Source organism: Peromyscus californicus, unplaced genomic scaffold (genome assembly GCF_007827085.1).
Source record: "Peromyscus californicus insignis strain IS unplaced genomic scaffold, ASM782708v3 Scaffold_5__1_contigs__length_169319896, whole genome shotgun sequence".
Classification (NCBI taxonomy): Eukaryota; Metazoa; Chordata; class Mammalia; order Rodentia; family Cricetidae; genus Peromyscus; species Peromyscus californicus.
In genome coordinates this window covers 98,795,967-98,812,097 of record NW_026294573.1, presented here as the reverse complement: position 1 = coordinate 98,812,097, position 16,131 = coordinate 98,795,967, and the positions used below count along the sequence as shown (strand labels likewise).

General features: G+C 44.2%; 1 protein-coding gene and 1 pseudogene across 1 annotated transcript in view; one reads left to right on the top strand and one right to left on the bottom strand.

Moving 5' to 3' along the window:
* Positions 1-16,131, top strand: part of Tmeff1 (transmembrane protein with EGF like and two follistatin like domains 1) — an 86,695-nt gene that overhangs the window by 35,703 nt on the left and 34,861 nt on the right. The gene's annotated exons all lie outside the window — the stretch shown is intronic.
* Positions 9,349-11,183, bottom strand: LOC128096112 (Golgi-associated plant pathogenesis-related protein 1-like; annotated as a pseudogene).

Below are 16,131 nucleotides of genomic sequence, written 5' to 3'. Positions count from 1 at the left end.
TCATGATTTTGTCTAAAGATATAAAGTCTCAGGTACTGCTTCAGCCCGTGCTCCCTGCCTGCTGCCATGCTTCCCACCATGATGGTCATGGACTCTAACCCTCTGGAACTGTAGGCCCTAAATTAAACACTTGTTTTATAAGTTGAGTTGGTCATGTTGTTGTGTTGGTCATGGTGTCTTATAGCAATAGAAAAACAACTGTGGTAGTGGTTGTGAAGGTTAACTTGACAAGACCTAGAACCACATAGGGGACAAACATCTGGGCACATCTGTGAAGGAGTTTCTGGACTGAATTAACTGAGATGGGATGACCTACCCTAAATGTGGTAACATCATTCTTTGAGCACCAGCAGTCATCTCCCCCTGCTTCCTGACTTAGGATGCAGTGTGACCAGCCAGGTGCCTCAGACTCCTGCTGCTGTGGAGTTTCCCACGATGATGACCTGCTCCTTAACTGTGGTCCAAATAAACCCTCTGCCTTAGTTACTGTTCTATTGCTGTGAAAAGACACCATAATGGAGGCAATTTATAGACTAAAGCATCGAATTGGGGCTTTCTTCGTTTCAGAGGGTGAGTCCATGACCATCATGGTGGAGAGCATGGCATCAGGCAGTCGGGTATGGCACTGGAGCAGTAGCTGAGGCTTACTTACATCCTGATCCTCGAGCAGGAGGCAGAGAGAGTGAGGGTGAGGAAGGAGAGAGACTGGGCCTGGCTTTCAGAGCCTACCCCCAGTGACACAGCCCTTCCAACAAGGTCACACCTCCTAATCCTTCCTAAATAATACACCATTTGGGAACCAAACATTCAAACACATGAGCCTATGGGAGACATTTTCATTCAAACCACCACACCTTCCTGGCTTAAGTTGCTTTTCTCAGGCATTTTGCCGTAGCAGTGAGCACATAACTAATGCTGTAGTGGTCCACAAATTGATTTCATAATCCACTGCTTCTGTAATCTACAGTTTGAAAGATAATGTTCTCAAACATAACCATCATAGCTATATATCTGGCATGGTTTTAGATAGGAATATCCGTTAAATGTTTTTAGCTTTTCTCACTTAATATCTTTCCTGTCAGAAGAAATGCTGCACAATCCATCTAGTTTCTTACACTTAAGGTTCTTTCTATTGTTAATCAATACACTTAAAAAAAAAAACAAAAAAAAGATGGGCCTGGAGAGATGGCTCAGTGGTTAAGAGCACTGGCTGCTCTTTCAGAGGACCTGGGTTCAATTCCCAGCATCTATATGGCAACTCACAACTGTCTGTAACTCCAGTTCCAGTGGATCCAACACCCTCACACAGACATACATGCAGGCAAAACACCAATGCATATAAAATAAAAATAAATAAATTATTTAAAAAAACCCCCCAAAACAAAACAACAACAACAAAAAAAACCCCAAAGACTTTGGAAGAAGGAATCGTGCCACCATGGAAATTTTCTTTTATTAAGAGAAAGAGCTATGTTTTTAACTTCAGCTACTTAAATGAAAATTTAATTATTCTGTATAGTTCCCTTCCCCTCTTTTCATCTCCTTTCTTTAAAGTTTTCTTTTCTTTACTTATGATGCATGTGTGTCTGTATGTGTGTATGTGCATGTATGGATGGATGCCTTCTGAGGACACGAGGGTATTGGAACCTGCTTGATGTGGGTGGTCTGGTCCTCCGGTCCTCTGACAGAGTAGGAAGCACTCTTAACTACAGAGTAATTTTTCCAGCCAGCCACCCCCCACCCCCTTTGAAGTCTGTGTTTGTGTGTGAGATGTGTGTTTGGGTGTTTGCATACCTTGAGCCGTGTGGAGGTTGGAGACAGGACAGTTTTGGGTGCCACCTCCACCTTGTTTGAGACGGGCTTCTGTGGGTTTGTTGTTTTTCTACGGGTGCATGTGCTTGCTAACTGGCTTGTAGCTTCTAGAATTCCCCTGTCTCTGCCTCTCATCTCATGGAACACTGGAATTACAGACCTGGGCTCCTATGCTTGGCTTTCTGAGGGTTCCGGGGATTAGAACTTAGGTCCTCACACTTGCTTGGCAAGCACTTTACCCACTGAGCCGTGTCCCCAGCCTCCTTCCTCCTTTTTTAAGACAAGGTCTCACCATGTAGCCCAGCCTAGCCTTGAACTTCCCAGTCTTCCTGCTTCAATCTCCCAAGTGCTAGGACTACAGGCATGTGCCACCATGTCTGACTCTCCTTGCTTTCTTGAGCAGAATATGTACATTTTAACAGGTCCTTGAAGTTCCTTACCTGATTTTCTCACAAGCTTTTCTGGCCGTTAGCAGGAAGTCAAGGAAGTACTGTCCTGATTTTACAGGGGAGGGTGATCCCAGAAGCAGCAGAATTGCATAGGTCCATGACAAAGAATTTATCCTGTGTGCTGTGTGTCTGTACCACCAGGCTGTTCTTAGACGGTTCTGGTTGGCAGTTTCATTGTTATACTTGAAATGCTATTCTGTATTGTGTTTTGTGTTCTTATATTTGTTTTTAAAGTAATATTTTTGGAGGAGGCATGGGGAGGTAAAGTACTTGATGTGTTAGCGTGTGGACCTAAATTTGATCCCAACACTTATGTGAAAAGTGTGTGTGGGTGTGGTGGTGCAGACTTATAATCCTTCCCTGGAGAAGTGGAGACATGCAGATCCTTGACCTGACTGTTCTTCCATTCTAGACTATTCTGTGAGCTCTAGTTCCTAGGAAGAGACTGTCTCAGCAAACAAGGTGGATGGCTCCTAAGGAACAACACCTGAAATTGACCTTTGGCCTCCACGTGCACAAGCATACATGTATATGTGCACCTATAAACAAACAGATGCACCTGCACACATGAACACACACACATACACACACACATACACACACACACACACACACACACACACACACGCACACGCACGCGCGCGCACACACACAATTTCTGGGTCTTGGGATAGCTTAGTTGGTAGAGTGCTTGCCTAAGTCCAGGGTTTAGTCCCTTGCACTTTACAAACAGAATATGGAGGAATGTGTCTGCAATCCCAGCATTCAAGAAATGGAGGCATGAGGATGTGATACAGTGAATTTGAGGCTAGCCTGGGTAACATGAGACTCTATAATTTTATTTTTTGCTCTTGAGGGGCCAGCTACCCAGCTCCCAAATAAATAATACAGAGACTTATTCTTACTTATGAATGTCTGGCCTTAGCTTGGCTAGTTTCTAGCCAGCTTTTCTTAAATTATCCCATCTACCTTTTGCCTCTGGGCTTTTACCTTTCTCTGTTCTATATATCTTTCTTTTCTTCCTACTCTGTGGCTGGCTTTGTGGCTGGCCCCTGACGTCCTCCTCTCCTCCTTTTCTCACTCCTCCCCTCTTCTCTTCCATTTATTTTCTCTCCTTGCCAGCCCTGCCTATCCCTCTTCTGCCTAGCTATTGGCCGTTCAGTTCTTTATTAGACCATCAGGTGTTTTAGACAGGCACAGTAACACAGCTTCACAGAGTTAAACAAGATGCAACACATCTTTGCATCATTAAACCAATGTTCCATAGCATAAACGAATGTAGCACATCTTAAAATAATATTCCACAAGACTCTTGTCTTAAAAGCAGTCAGCCAACCAACCAACCAACCAAACAAACCAACCCGAAAAGCAAAACAGAAAGCTTTCTTCTCTTTTGCCAGGTTGCTAGCTGCTGCTTATGGGTACTGCCAGTGTGCCTTGTCAATGAACTTGACCGACGTTTGCTTCTCTGCAGCCTCAAACAGGAAACAATACCTGTGTGTGAACAGCATCTAGTGTATGAATAACTTAAACGACAAATGAGCTCGTGCTGTTTCTTCTTAGCAACAGTTGTGATCTCTACTCCATGTCCCTTCTTTCTTGCTCATTTGCTGGCTATTTTCAGTTATTTCTAACTTCAGTTACTGGTGGAGGAGATGGCTCAGCCTCAGCAATTAAGAACACTTACTAATCTTGCACTGGACCCAAGTTCAGTTCCGGGCACACATGTTGGGTAGTTCACAACCACCTGTAACTCCAGCTCCAGGGAAATCTAACTCCCTCTTCTGGCATCTGTAGGCATCTGCCCTCATATGCACAGACCCACATACAAGCATACACACAAGCATTAATTTAAAAATAAAAATTTTCCAAATTGAATGACTTCTGAGATACTTCTCCCTCTTCCTGAGGCAGACTTTGTTTTTCCTGGGGTGCTGTGAGCTTTGCATGTGGTAGCTGCATTCGTCATTAATTACCTTTTGAATTTATATCTGGAGGTATATAGGTAAGGTTCCAAAAACAGCAGCTCCCTTGTGAGTGAGGTTTTAGTACTCCAGTGTGACAGCTGAGAAGTGTAGGGACTTCTTAGGTGGCCGCCTCCACCTTAAAGCTTGCAATCAGCATGCCTTTTACAGCATTATATTTCTAAACCTTGTTCTTAGTATTACTCCCTGCCCATCTCCCTTTGCTCAGTGGCATTTCTAATTTGTCTAAGACTTCAGTTATTGCTGCAAGACAGCTAGGTACCAGCCATTTCTCTGAACAGTGTGGTTACTAATGATAGGACTCCTTCCCGTTGGTGCCTTTATGTACCTGATCCAAATTCCTGCCCAGGAATGGTCTGAGGCATTTGTAGATTCCCCATACATGAAGCCAATACAGGTGAGCAGTAGAAGTCCCCGAATAGTTCTCTTTGAGCTTTGTGTGCTGTCTTTATGGAAATGGTCTCTGCTCTTCTGCTTCTTTGATGCAATCTGCTCTTTCCTTTTTACCCTTGCGTGATAGAAATACCTGAGAGCTGCTTGGAGAATTGTCCAGGTGTGTGGTATGGCAGACAGTATTGATAGCAGCCTAATCCACCTGCTGTACATCTCTGCGAGCCAATTTCTGTTTTGGTGGATTTCGGGCCAGTGTTACAGCATGAATACTCTCCCTTCTAGGTGCAATGAAATCTTCTCCTGTGCTAAAAGAGAGCGATGCTAGGCATTTCCTTCCTTTCTGAAAGCTTTATGGATTTTTCATAATTTCCTTCTTCTTTTATGCTCTATTTTCACACAGAAATGACAGCGAGTATTGTCATTTGGCATTGCCTGATTCTGGAAATACAGAATAATAGACTTAAAAATAATTTAAGGGGCTCACAACCCCCCCCCCCCCATCTAGCTGAGGAGCTATTGGTAGTTAATGGCTGCTGGGTGAGAGGGAGAAGTGGCGGATTTTCTTCAGCGGTGTAGCCTTTGGTAAGTTGCCTATGATCCAGTAATAGCCCCACACCCATGCTCAGGCAAGCAACCCTAAGTACACTCGGGGGGTCATTAAGAAAAAGACACACAAGTGGGATGGAGCCTTCCTTAGACAAGGGCTCCAGAGGGAAATGAGATGGAGAGTGAGAGAGGTCAAGGGGATAAATACGATCAAAATGCAGTGTATACATGTAGGGAATGGTCAGCTGATCAAAGTCAATTAGTTTAATGAACTTCTATGGTTGCCCTTTAGATCATAATAGAAAAATAATTTTAACTTCTTTCTCTGCTGGTAATAGAAAATAAATACTATTCAGTGGTATTTTGTGTGAGGTGTAATCTGTACACACTTGCTAGCTAGTAAGGACAGGTTCTTTTCTAGAAATAACTTCTGACAGTTGCCAATAAAGGTTTCTCTTGATAGATTTGTCTTTAAGGCACAGACCTTCCTCTCTCCACAGCTTCTTCTTGTCTTCTGAATGTTCCTTTGTAGTGTCCCTGGAGACTTTCTTTGCCTCACTTTGTTGCTTCCGGCACTCTTTGTCGGAGTCCCATACCTGTTTTTCTATTTTAAGTCACATTCCTTCTAGATTAAGATGTAGTGTGAATTAGGTAGACTGTCACCACCTCTTCTTGGAAGCATTTTCCATGGTTTCTATGAGTGCTTCCTTGGTCTTGAAGAACAGCATCTGTGTGATGCTATGTTTATAGTGTAGGATCACTGGCAGGTTGTGAGGTCCCTGGGACCAGGCACTTTGCTATAAGGTTATTGCTAAGATAAGACAGTGTGACCAAGGCAGCTTATAAAAGAAAGCATTATTTGGGAGTTACAGTTTCAGGGGGCTAGTCCAGGACCATTATGGTGGGAAGCTCGGCAGCAGGCAGGCATGGCACTGGAGCAGTAGCTGCGAGCTCACATCGTGAGACACAACCACAAGGCAAAGAGAGAAGAGAACTAACTGGAAATGGTGTGGGCTTTTGAAACCTCAATGCCCACCCAGTGACACACCTCCTCCAACAAGGCCACACCTCCTAATCCTTCCCAAACAGTTCCACCAACTAGGGACCAAGCATTCAAACATATGAGTCCATGGGGGCCATTCTCATTCAAACTACCACAGGTTGGGAGCTGAGGGTGGTCCTTCATTGTTTGTTAAGTTGATAGCACATGGTGGTTTGGATCTGTTATTCACTTAGAGCTGCTTGTGAGGATTTAATGTGTTGAGCTTGAGGCAGGCTCCATTAGGTGTTTGTGAAATCTAAATCAGCTCACCTGAATTAATTTAAGTTAGAGTTTTCCTAACTGCTAACTAAACTACATTGAGATGGAGTAGTGTTCTCTGCAGAGTTAGAAGGAAGAATGAAAAGGGTTAGATGTGTTTGAGTGATAGTAACAATGATGCCTTTCAAATATACATTCCATTTGAAATAATTTCAAAGGGTCCCCCCTTCAAAATCTTATTTGATTCTGTCAGCAGAGCTAGGAGGTATTGTTCCAATTTTAAAGACTGGGAGCTTCAATTTACCAAAACCTTAGCCCTAAATCATAGAAGTCATTTTATTTAGTCATTTATTTACTTACGTATGCAGGCATTTATGCCTTTGAAATTCACAGTGTTAAAAATTGAAAAGCTTTGAAAGGCTGCGCAGGGTAAGATCTCTTCCCCTCCCGGGTTCCCAGTCCCTCGGTTGTCTTCCATCATTGTGATTGGTTTTTGTTTCATCTTCCAGGGGTGTTTCGTGCATGTGCAAGCAGATCCATGCACACATTCATTTTCTTTTATAGAGTCGTTGTGGTACACTGTAGCCCATTCTGTACCTCACTTGAAAATTACATTCTAATATCTACATTACATCTATTTAGGGAACTCCTGTGTACCTGGTTATAAAATAAAATATTACCAGCATTATAGTGTCAATCACCAGGGAATAAATGGGCAGTAGTGTTCCTGTAAAGCTTGCAAAACAAGAAGAGCCTGGTTTTGGCTTTTGGAGTTGACAGCATTGCTTCTTAGGACATTAAGGAAGTTGGAGTTATTGTTGAAGCGCTCTTCAGCTGAGATATCTGACAGGATTCAAGTTTCAAAAAATTTTTTTTTTTTTTTTTTTTGGTTTTTTCGAGACAGGGTTTCTCTGTGTAGCTTTGCGCCTTTCCTGGAACTCGCTTTGGAGACCAGGCTGGCCTCGAACTCACAGAGATCCGCCTGGCTCTGCCTCCCGAGTGCTGGGATTAAAGGCGTGCGCCACCACCGCCCGGCTCAAAAAATTTTTAAAAAAGATTTATTTAACTTTATGTGTATAAGTGTTTGCCCGAATAAATGTATGTGTACCGTGTGTGCCTCATGCCAGTGGAGGACAGAAAAGGGCATCAGATTCCCTGGAACTAGAGTTATAGACAGTTGTGAGCCACCATGTAAATGATGGAAACCTAACCTGGATCCTCTTAAAGAGCAGCCAGTGTTCTTAACTGCTGAGCCATTTCTTTAGACCCTATGACAGGATTCTCATGTGTGGATGAATAACACTCTCTCTCTCTCTCTCTCTCTCTCTCTCTCTCTCTCTCTCTCTCTCTCTCTTCTCTCTCTCCTTCTCTCTCCCTCTCCCCCTCCCTCCCTCCTTCTCTCCTCCCCGCCCACCCCCATATGAAGCAAAATCTCCTCACACAGTCCAGGATGGCTTCAAACTCCTGATCCTCCAGCTTTAACCTCTTGAGTAGCAGTGATCATAGGCATGCCCCACCTTGTACCAGGCACCCAGTGCTCACTGGTGTTCGTATTTTTGTTTATGATTGCCATCTTTCCCACCTATGCATCATAGGAGTGTTTTCTATAAAGGGAAAGTGTTTTTCTGTCTTCACAGGGACTCATGGGTTCTTCCTTTACTGGCTTTTCATTGTTGAGTGTTATAATTTGTTCCTTACTTACTGGTCTGGTTAGTTGGTGGTGTGAACCTGGGAGAGCAGGGTTTAAAAGTGAGGCAGACTAAAGTCTCATGCAGTAGCCAACTTTAGTCAGAACACCAGACAGTCTGTACCCCGAGGGTTGAGAACGGCAACCTGAGTAAAGTTCTCATGAGTTCAAGCTGTATGTAACCACAGGGACAAGCGGCACATGGCACAAACATGTTTTTCCACAGAGGCACATGAATAACGACAGCTGAGGGAGGCTCCCGCCTATCTGCTGTACCTGGGGGGAGCACAGAAGCACATTCCAAGAGCACTTCTGTGCTGTGAAGAAACTGAGGCCACAAGACTTTTGTTTTCTTGGAGTTTTCTCACAAGATTCTCACACGACTCCATTCTTGGACTGTGTTCCAACAGTTACTTTTTTTTGTCCTGTGTGTGTGTGTGTGTGTGTGTGTGTGTGTGTGTGTGTGTGTGTATGTGTGAGAGAGAGAGAGAGAGAGAGAGAGAGAGAGAGAGAGAGAGAGAGAGAGAGAGAGCAAGCTTGCTTATTTTGAAATACTCTTCCTACACAACCCAAGCTGGTTTCCAGGTTACAATCCTACCTCAGCCTCTTGAGTGCTAGAACTCTGGTGTGTGCTCCCATGCCTGGCCATATGGTGGCAGCCATATGTGTGTGTATGCATGTAAAAGACTTGTTGGGGTAAACAACTAATTTGTTTTTTTTTTATGGTTATAGTGTTGTCAACTTCTCTCTTTTGGGGGTGGGGGATCAAACTTGATAGTTGATATGTTTTTAAAAAGTTACTAATTTCAGCCGGGCAGTGGTGGCACACGCCTTTAATCCCAGCACTCGGGAGGCAGAGCCAGGTGGATCTCTGTGAGTTCGAGGCCAGCCTGGTCTACAGAGCAAGATCCAGGAAAGGCGCAAAGCTACACAGAGAAACCCTGTCTCGAAAAACCAAAAAAAAAAAAAAAAAAAAAAGTTACTAATTTCACTTTGTTCCTCGAACTTAGAACCATAAAGTTGTTTCTAAAATCTTTACATGTAAGTGTGGTCCTCACCGACTTCTCAAGTTGTTATTTTTTTTCTTTTTTAATGATGGATCTTTTGGGTTTGTTTTTAAACATTTTTACTGATTTTATTTTGAGTGTGCACACGAGCACGCACACCCCCCCCCCCCATTGTGTATATGTGGAGGTCAGAGGACAACTTTCAGGAGTTGGTTCTTTTCACTCTGTGGCTCCTGGGGATTGAACTCGGGTCCTCAAACTTGTCATCACATACCTTTACCTATTCAGTCACTTTCTGGCCCTACTGTCTCGTCTTTTGATTACTTTTTAAGATTTTTTTCATTTGTGTATATACGTTTGTGTGTCTGTATGTGCAGGTGTTTGCAGAGGCCAGGCGAGAGTTTTGGACCCCCTGAAGCCGGAGTTTCAGGTGGCTGGAAGCCACTGTGTAGGTGCTGGGAACCAGCTCTGGTTTTCTGCAGCAAATGCTCTTAACCACTGTGCCTTCTCTTCAGATCCTTTTTAAAAATTATTATTATTTTTAATTTTTGTATATGCTGTAGTGTTCTGCCTACATGTATGTCTATGCACCATCTGTCAGGTGCCCGTGAAGGTCAGAAGAGGGTGTTGGATCCCATGGAACTGGAGTGAAGGATAGTTGTGAGCCCCAGTGTAAGTGATAAGAACCAAACCCGCAAGCGCTCTTAATAAGTGAACTGTTTCCCCAACCCCTGTTCCAGACTCCTTTTGGTTGATTGGAAACGGGGTTTTATGTATATATGTGTGTCTGTGTGTGTGTCTGCAGGGGGCACAAGAAGGGTGTTGATTCCTTGAGCTGGGGTTCCAGTGGTTATGAGCTGCATGATGTGGGTGCTGGGAACCAACTCTGGTCCTAAGGAAGAACAGCTTTCTTAAAGGCTGAGCCTTCTCCCCAGCCCTCAACTCTTTTCTTTTCTTTTTTTCATCTTCCTTGTTTGCCTGACTTGAGTCTTTTCAGAGAACTGACTTTTGATTTTATTGATCTTTTTTTGTTGTAACTTTGCCTTTTATTATATGTGTGTGTGTGTGTGTGTGTGTGTGTGTGTGTATTTCTTTCTCTCTTTTTCTTTCTTTCTCTTCCTTTTTTCACATTTTAAAGGGAGGTTTAATACTCTTCAAAGTCTACCCAAAGGAGATTACAGTGCAGGATGATCATGGAACATGAGCTCACTGCTCAGCATGGCACATATTCAGAATACAGAGTCTGAGGATGGATATTAGAAGTAAGAAAGATACAAAAAGAGTCTGCTTAAAAACTAAAAGCCCAAAGATGTCATAATTGATCATACTCAAATCTAAGTAATTGTGGTCTAGGTAACCCCCTGGATATTTGCTTCAGATGCCCGTCCTTTAACCGGAAATGAGCTCATGCGCAGCTGTCTAGTGTGTGTGCACCAGAGATGCTCCAGAGTACACACGCCCACAGGGACAGATGCTCGGCTGGCTCTTTGTTGTTCTGTAGGCACTTCGTATGTGTGTCTCCGCCTTCTCGTTACGTTTGGAGAGTTACTTCTTTGGAGGTGGGACGTTTTCTTCAAAGAAGCCCCGGTTGACGACATTCCCTGCTGGGAAGTACCTGGCCACCACAAAGGAGGACCCATCACTTGCAGAGCCTTCCCCACGCCTGCCTTCTTTGCATTCTTCCATACCATGGCTGTGAAGTGTCCAGTCCCCGAGGTGAAGCCAGGCTGCTGGAAGTTGTAGTTCTTGATTTCACTGTATCACCTGTCAGCCACTTCCTTTCCTGTCTGATAGTAGGATGCCTATGCGAGGTTCTCCCCACACTGGCCACAACTGGACTCTGAGCTGTGCCTGAGGATTCTTGTGCTGGCCAGGGTCTCCGAATACTGCTGAGCTTCCTGGTTGAGCTTCTTGCAAAGCTTCAGTGGGGACACCATGCTGAGCCTGGTTTTCATTGTGGGCCTTGAGGACCTCGTTAGTAAACTGTTTGGAATCTGACTTGCCTGTGGTCAGCTGTGTGCACTCCTTGGCTCCGCAGGGCATGCGCTGTGCTGGGTGACCTATATTCTTTTTCCTCCCTCCCTCCCTCCCTCCCTCCCTCCCTTTTGTGTGTGGTGTATGTGTGTGTGAGTGTGATCACCGGCGTGTGTGCAGGCCGGAAGACGACATTAGGGTGTTTTCCTTTATAATTCTCCATTCTATTCTCTTGAGACAGGGTCTTCCACTCTGGAGTTTGCCCTGTTTTGGGTAGGTTGGCTGGTCAGCAAGCCCTGGTAATGCCCCTACTGCCAGTGTAGGGTCACAGCTGTTCAAGGATATGCCCAGCCCATGGGTACTGGATATCCAAACGCAGGCTCTCATCCTTGTGTAGCAAGTATTCTTACCCATTGGGCCATCTCCTCAGTCCCAAATTACTTTTTTGTAACAGTAATTTCCTTTTCAGCCATTATTTTATGACTTAAGAAGAGACATAGGCCGGGCGGTGGTGGCGCACGCCTTTAATCCCAGCACTCGGGAGGCAGAGCCAGGCGGATCTCTGTGAGTTCGAGGCCAGCCTGGACTACCAAGTGAGTTCCAGGAAAGGCGCAAAGCTACACAGAGAAACCCTGTCTCGAAAAACCAAAAAAAAAAAAAAAAAAAAAAAAAAAAAAAAAAAAGAAGAGACATAGAGGTTAGGGACTGAGCAGGGGGATTTCTCTAGAACAGTGTTGTGGGAGGAGAGAAAGCCCCTAGGCAGGAGTGCCCCTGGTGTATCAGAGAGAAAAGGGAGGCAGTTTGGTAGAAAGACTTTCCTAATGTGACCATGCGACAGTGTCCATGCTCTAAAATTCACTTCATGTGACAAACGAATAGAGAGCACGTCATCTCACACACTCTCCATGGGTCTTACAGTGTTTTTTGGTTTCCTTTTGGCATTTGTATTTGTCAGGATGAAATGATGTGACTGTCATGTACCAATACAGTAAATATAGTCAATGGTCGACACGTGCTTTGGAGTTTTCCCTCACAGTGATTTTTCATGCCTTCACCTCCTGGTCTCTGGGCATCATGCCCCCCCCCCCCCCCTACTGTTGGCATCTGGGAACATCTGTAGCTATTGTAGCCGGTTGTGTCTGTAGCCTTTGTGATTTAATATTTTCCTCGCCTGCTCATTGCTTCACTGAGCTGGCCTTTCCTTAAGATGCTAATTTCATTTCATTCCTTCGATGCTGCAGAAATCACTGGCAATGGTTTGTTCATAGTTCTTGGAAGTAGATGCAGTGGTTCCATCCTGCCGAGGAGCACTTGTCTCTGCCAGACATTTGTTCAAGGCAGTTCTGGTCGATCCCCATGCCCACCATAAACAATGACGCTTCTCAGTCGAGTAGTTGCTGACAAGATTAGCACAGTGTCTTGTCGCTTTTTTTCAGACCCTTTTCACAGATCTGAACAGGTCTTCAGCTCTCTCTACTTGCTGCCATTTTTATTTTATTGCTCTGTAGCTAGAGTTTTCCTGCCTGGCCCACAGTCAGGACAAATCTCTGACACCCGCCAGTCCCACAGCCATTCAGACCCAACCAAATAAACACAGAGACTTATATTGGTTACAAACTGTATGGCCGTGGCAGGCTTCTTGCTAACTGTTCTTACAGCTTAAATTAATCCATTTCTATTAATCTATACCTTGCCACGTGGCTTGTGGCTTACCGGTACTTTACATCTTCCTTGTCCTGATGGCGGCTGGCCGTGTCTCTCTCACCCAGCTTCCTGTTCTCTCAATTCTCCTCTCTGTTAGTCCCGCCTATACTTCCTGCCTGGCCACTGACCAATCAGTGATTTATTCATTGACCAATCAGCAACACATTTGACATACAGACCATCCCACAGCATTGCTCCTTCAGTTTTTCCTCATTTTTGTCTTGTAAACCAGGCATGGGCATACCTTTTCTGCAAAGAGCTAGATGGTAAGTCCTTCAGGCTTTGCAGGCTACATGTGAGCTGTTATGGTTACCCCTTTACAAATAAAAATACAAAAACCCTTCTTAGGGACTGGAGAGATGGCTTAGTGGTTAGGAGCGATTGCTTCTCTTCCTGACGATCAGAGTTTGGTTCCCAGCCAGCACCCATGTCTGGTGGCTCACAACTGCCTGTAACTCCAGCTCCAGGGGAGACCCAATTCTGGCCCCTATAGACACCCACATAAAATATGCATACATGCACACACACAAACACACACACACACACACACACACACACACACACACACACACACACACACACACACACACACGTACACACACACACACTAATACAGAAAATTTTATTAGCTTGTGTACGTACAAAAAAGGCTTCAGTCTGCATTGACCCACTGCTGTAGTTTGGCAACCCTTGTTTTGAACTGTCTGTCTGTCTATCTGTGTATCTAACTATCTTGGGACAGACTCATATCCTAGGATGGTCTTGAATTCCCTATGTAGCTCAGGATGATCTTGAACTTCTGATCTTTTTGAATCTACCTCCCTAGTGCTGGGATTAGAGGCTTGCACATTTTATGTGGTATTGGATATTGAACCCAGGACCTTGTGCATGCAAGGCAAGAACTCTACCTACTGAGTTACCCTCCTAGTAAGACTATTCTTAATGCATGATGAGGGTGATAGCGAATAGTGTCTTCGTTTCTGTAGCTATATGCCCCCAACACACCTGGTTTTCATAATTTTTCCTTTCTCTTCACCTTCTTGTCTTCTGTCCATATTCTCCATCGGTCTGTCCTACAGGTAGAAAACTATTGCTTAGTGGAACTATTTACTTTATCTTTTCCCTGGGTTGTTTCACTTCTGCCATTCTTCCCCCACACCCCAGCTGCTTCGTTTCTGCCATAAATTTCCCTCATTCCTGGGGGGCAGACTGGAAGGAGAGAGCTCCCCCTTTTTGGATCAGTCATTTTATTACCTTTAACCCAGTTTCCTTTTCTATTATGAGTTTACCAGAAAGTCTGTTACCTTTGCCAGATTGCTTTTGGGAATTAGTTTCATCTGTTCTCTTGGTGGCTTGGCCTCCTGTTTTCCGCTGGTTTCTCCTTTACGTGTCTGTGTGCAGCAACTGTCCTTGGCCCCCAGAATAGGCATTTCAAATGTTACTTTGCCTTGAAGGGTGAACACATGTACAAGAGTGTTTGAACTTGGGGAGTATTTAAAAAGCTTGTCTTATTTTCATATAGAAGAATACAGGGAGCATGGGCTGTGGTGGTGGATGCGATGTTAGCGGACAAGGTCTGCATTTGTGCTAACAGTGAGGTATCTTACTTAGGGGATGTTCCCCACCGCCCTCCTTTTTATGCTAAGCTTGGGGGAGAAGAAACGGAAAACAAGGACAAAGGGGGAAGGGAGTGGGGCACTTTTTATGATAAATAGTTTCACAATTAACTTAACACCCCAGGTTTTGTCCGAATAGTGGGAAAGACCTTGGGGCATTTGTTTAATGGAAAAGCTTGGTCCTAGTCGAGTCCTAATCTTTGAGCCCCAGCGACTTCTAGCATTGGATTTCTTCTAAGTCCTCTGTTTCATTAACTTTGTTTCCGAGCACACATTGAGATTTCTGGTAACAGCATGGGCTTCCCAGGAACAAGTCAGGCTCAAGCGAACCTTACTTTCTTTCTCTTTTGGGGGAGGTGGTGATACAGTAAGATTTCCTGTATCAGGGCTGTGCAGAGCCTTAATTGCAGTATTTAAAAATCTTAGCAAGAGGTGTTTGCCAGCCTGAGGTACACATGAGTCAGAAAGGAGGGCAGATGGTAGGTGCAGTCCTAGCTCTCCACTCCTCTGCTTTTTGAGACAGGGTCTCATGGAGCTCAGGCTGGCTCCAGCCTTCTGTGTAGGTGAGGATGTCCTTGAGCTGTAGGTCCTTCTGCCTCTTTGTCCCAGTGCTGGTGTTACAGGTGTGTGTCATCTCTGGCTGATGCAGTACTGGGGCTCAAACCAAGGGCTTTGGGGATGCCAGGCAAGCACTCTAGTAACTGACCCGCATCCAGAGCCCGAAGCTTTTTTTCATAGCTATTCAGCGGTGGATTGATTTTTCTGTAAGCTCTGAAGGTAATTTTCTAATGACAGGCTACGTGATTCTATCTTTATCAGTGTTTTATTGGTGACTTAGTAAAAATATGTAATATACTTGTCTGACTTATGACTGTCAGTCTAGGAGAGATTGAATGATAGAATCAGAGCCGGGCGGTGGTGGCGCACGCCTTTAATCCCAGCACTCGGGAGGCAGAGCCAGGCGGATCTCTGTGAGTTCGAGGCCAGCCTGGACTACCAAGTGAGTTCCAGGAAAGGCGCAAAGCTACACAGAGAAACCCTGTCTCGAAAAACCAAAAAAAAAAAAAAAGAATCAGAGCCCAAACTATTTTTAACATTCTGAGGTAACCTAAAATTTTGATAGAGATCCTTAGAGTCCTGGTTTCCAGAAGATATTACAAGCAGAAATAAATATGTTTAAGAACCTTGATATGAATCAAAGTTAGATGTAATCATAAGAAATATCGATGCCATCTTCCCTGTGTTTATTTACATTAGCTAGAATAATTAAGGTAATCATTTCTATACTGTATGCATGCTTTGTTTGTGGCCTCATATAAGATATTGAATCTGGGTGGGGGGATGGGATGTTGGATACTACAGAAATGAGTGATCATTGAATAATTTAAAAAAAAAATTTTTTTTGTTTTTCGAGACAGGGTTTTTTCTGTGTAGCTTTGTGCCTTTCCTGGAACTTGCTTTGTAGACCAGGCTGGCCTTGAACTCACAGAGATCTGCCTTCCTCTGCCTTCCAAGTGCTGGGATTAAAGGTGTGTGTCACCACCGCCTGGCTAAAAATTTTAAGCTTTACTATAAAAATGTTGCAAATTAAAAGCTATCACATTGGTGTATGATGAATAATCTTGAGATCCAGTTTACAGAAGTGAGAAATTATATATAATATGATGATTATTATTTCTGAATACATAGAGGGTGTT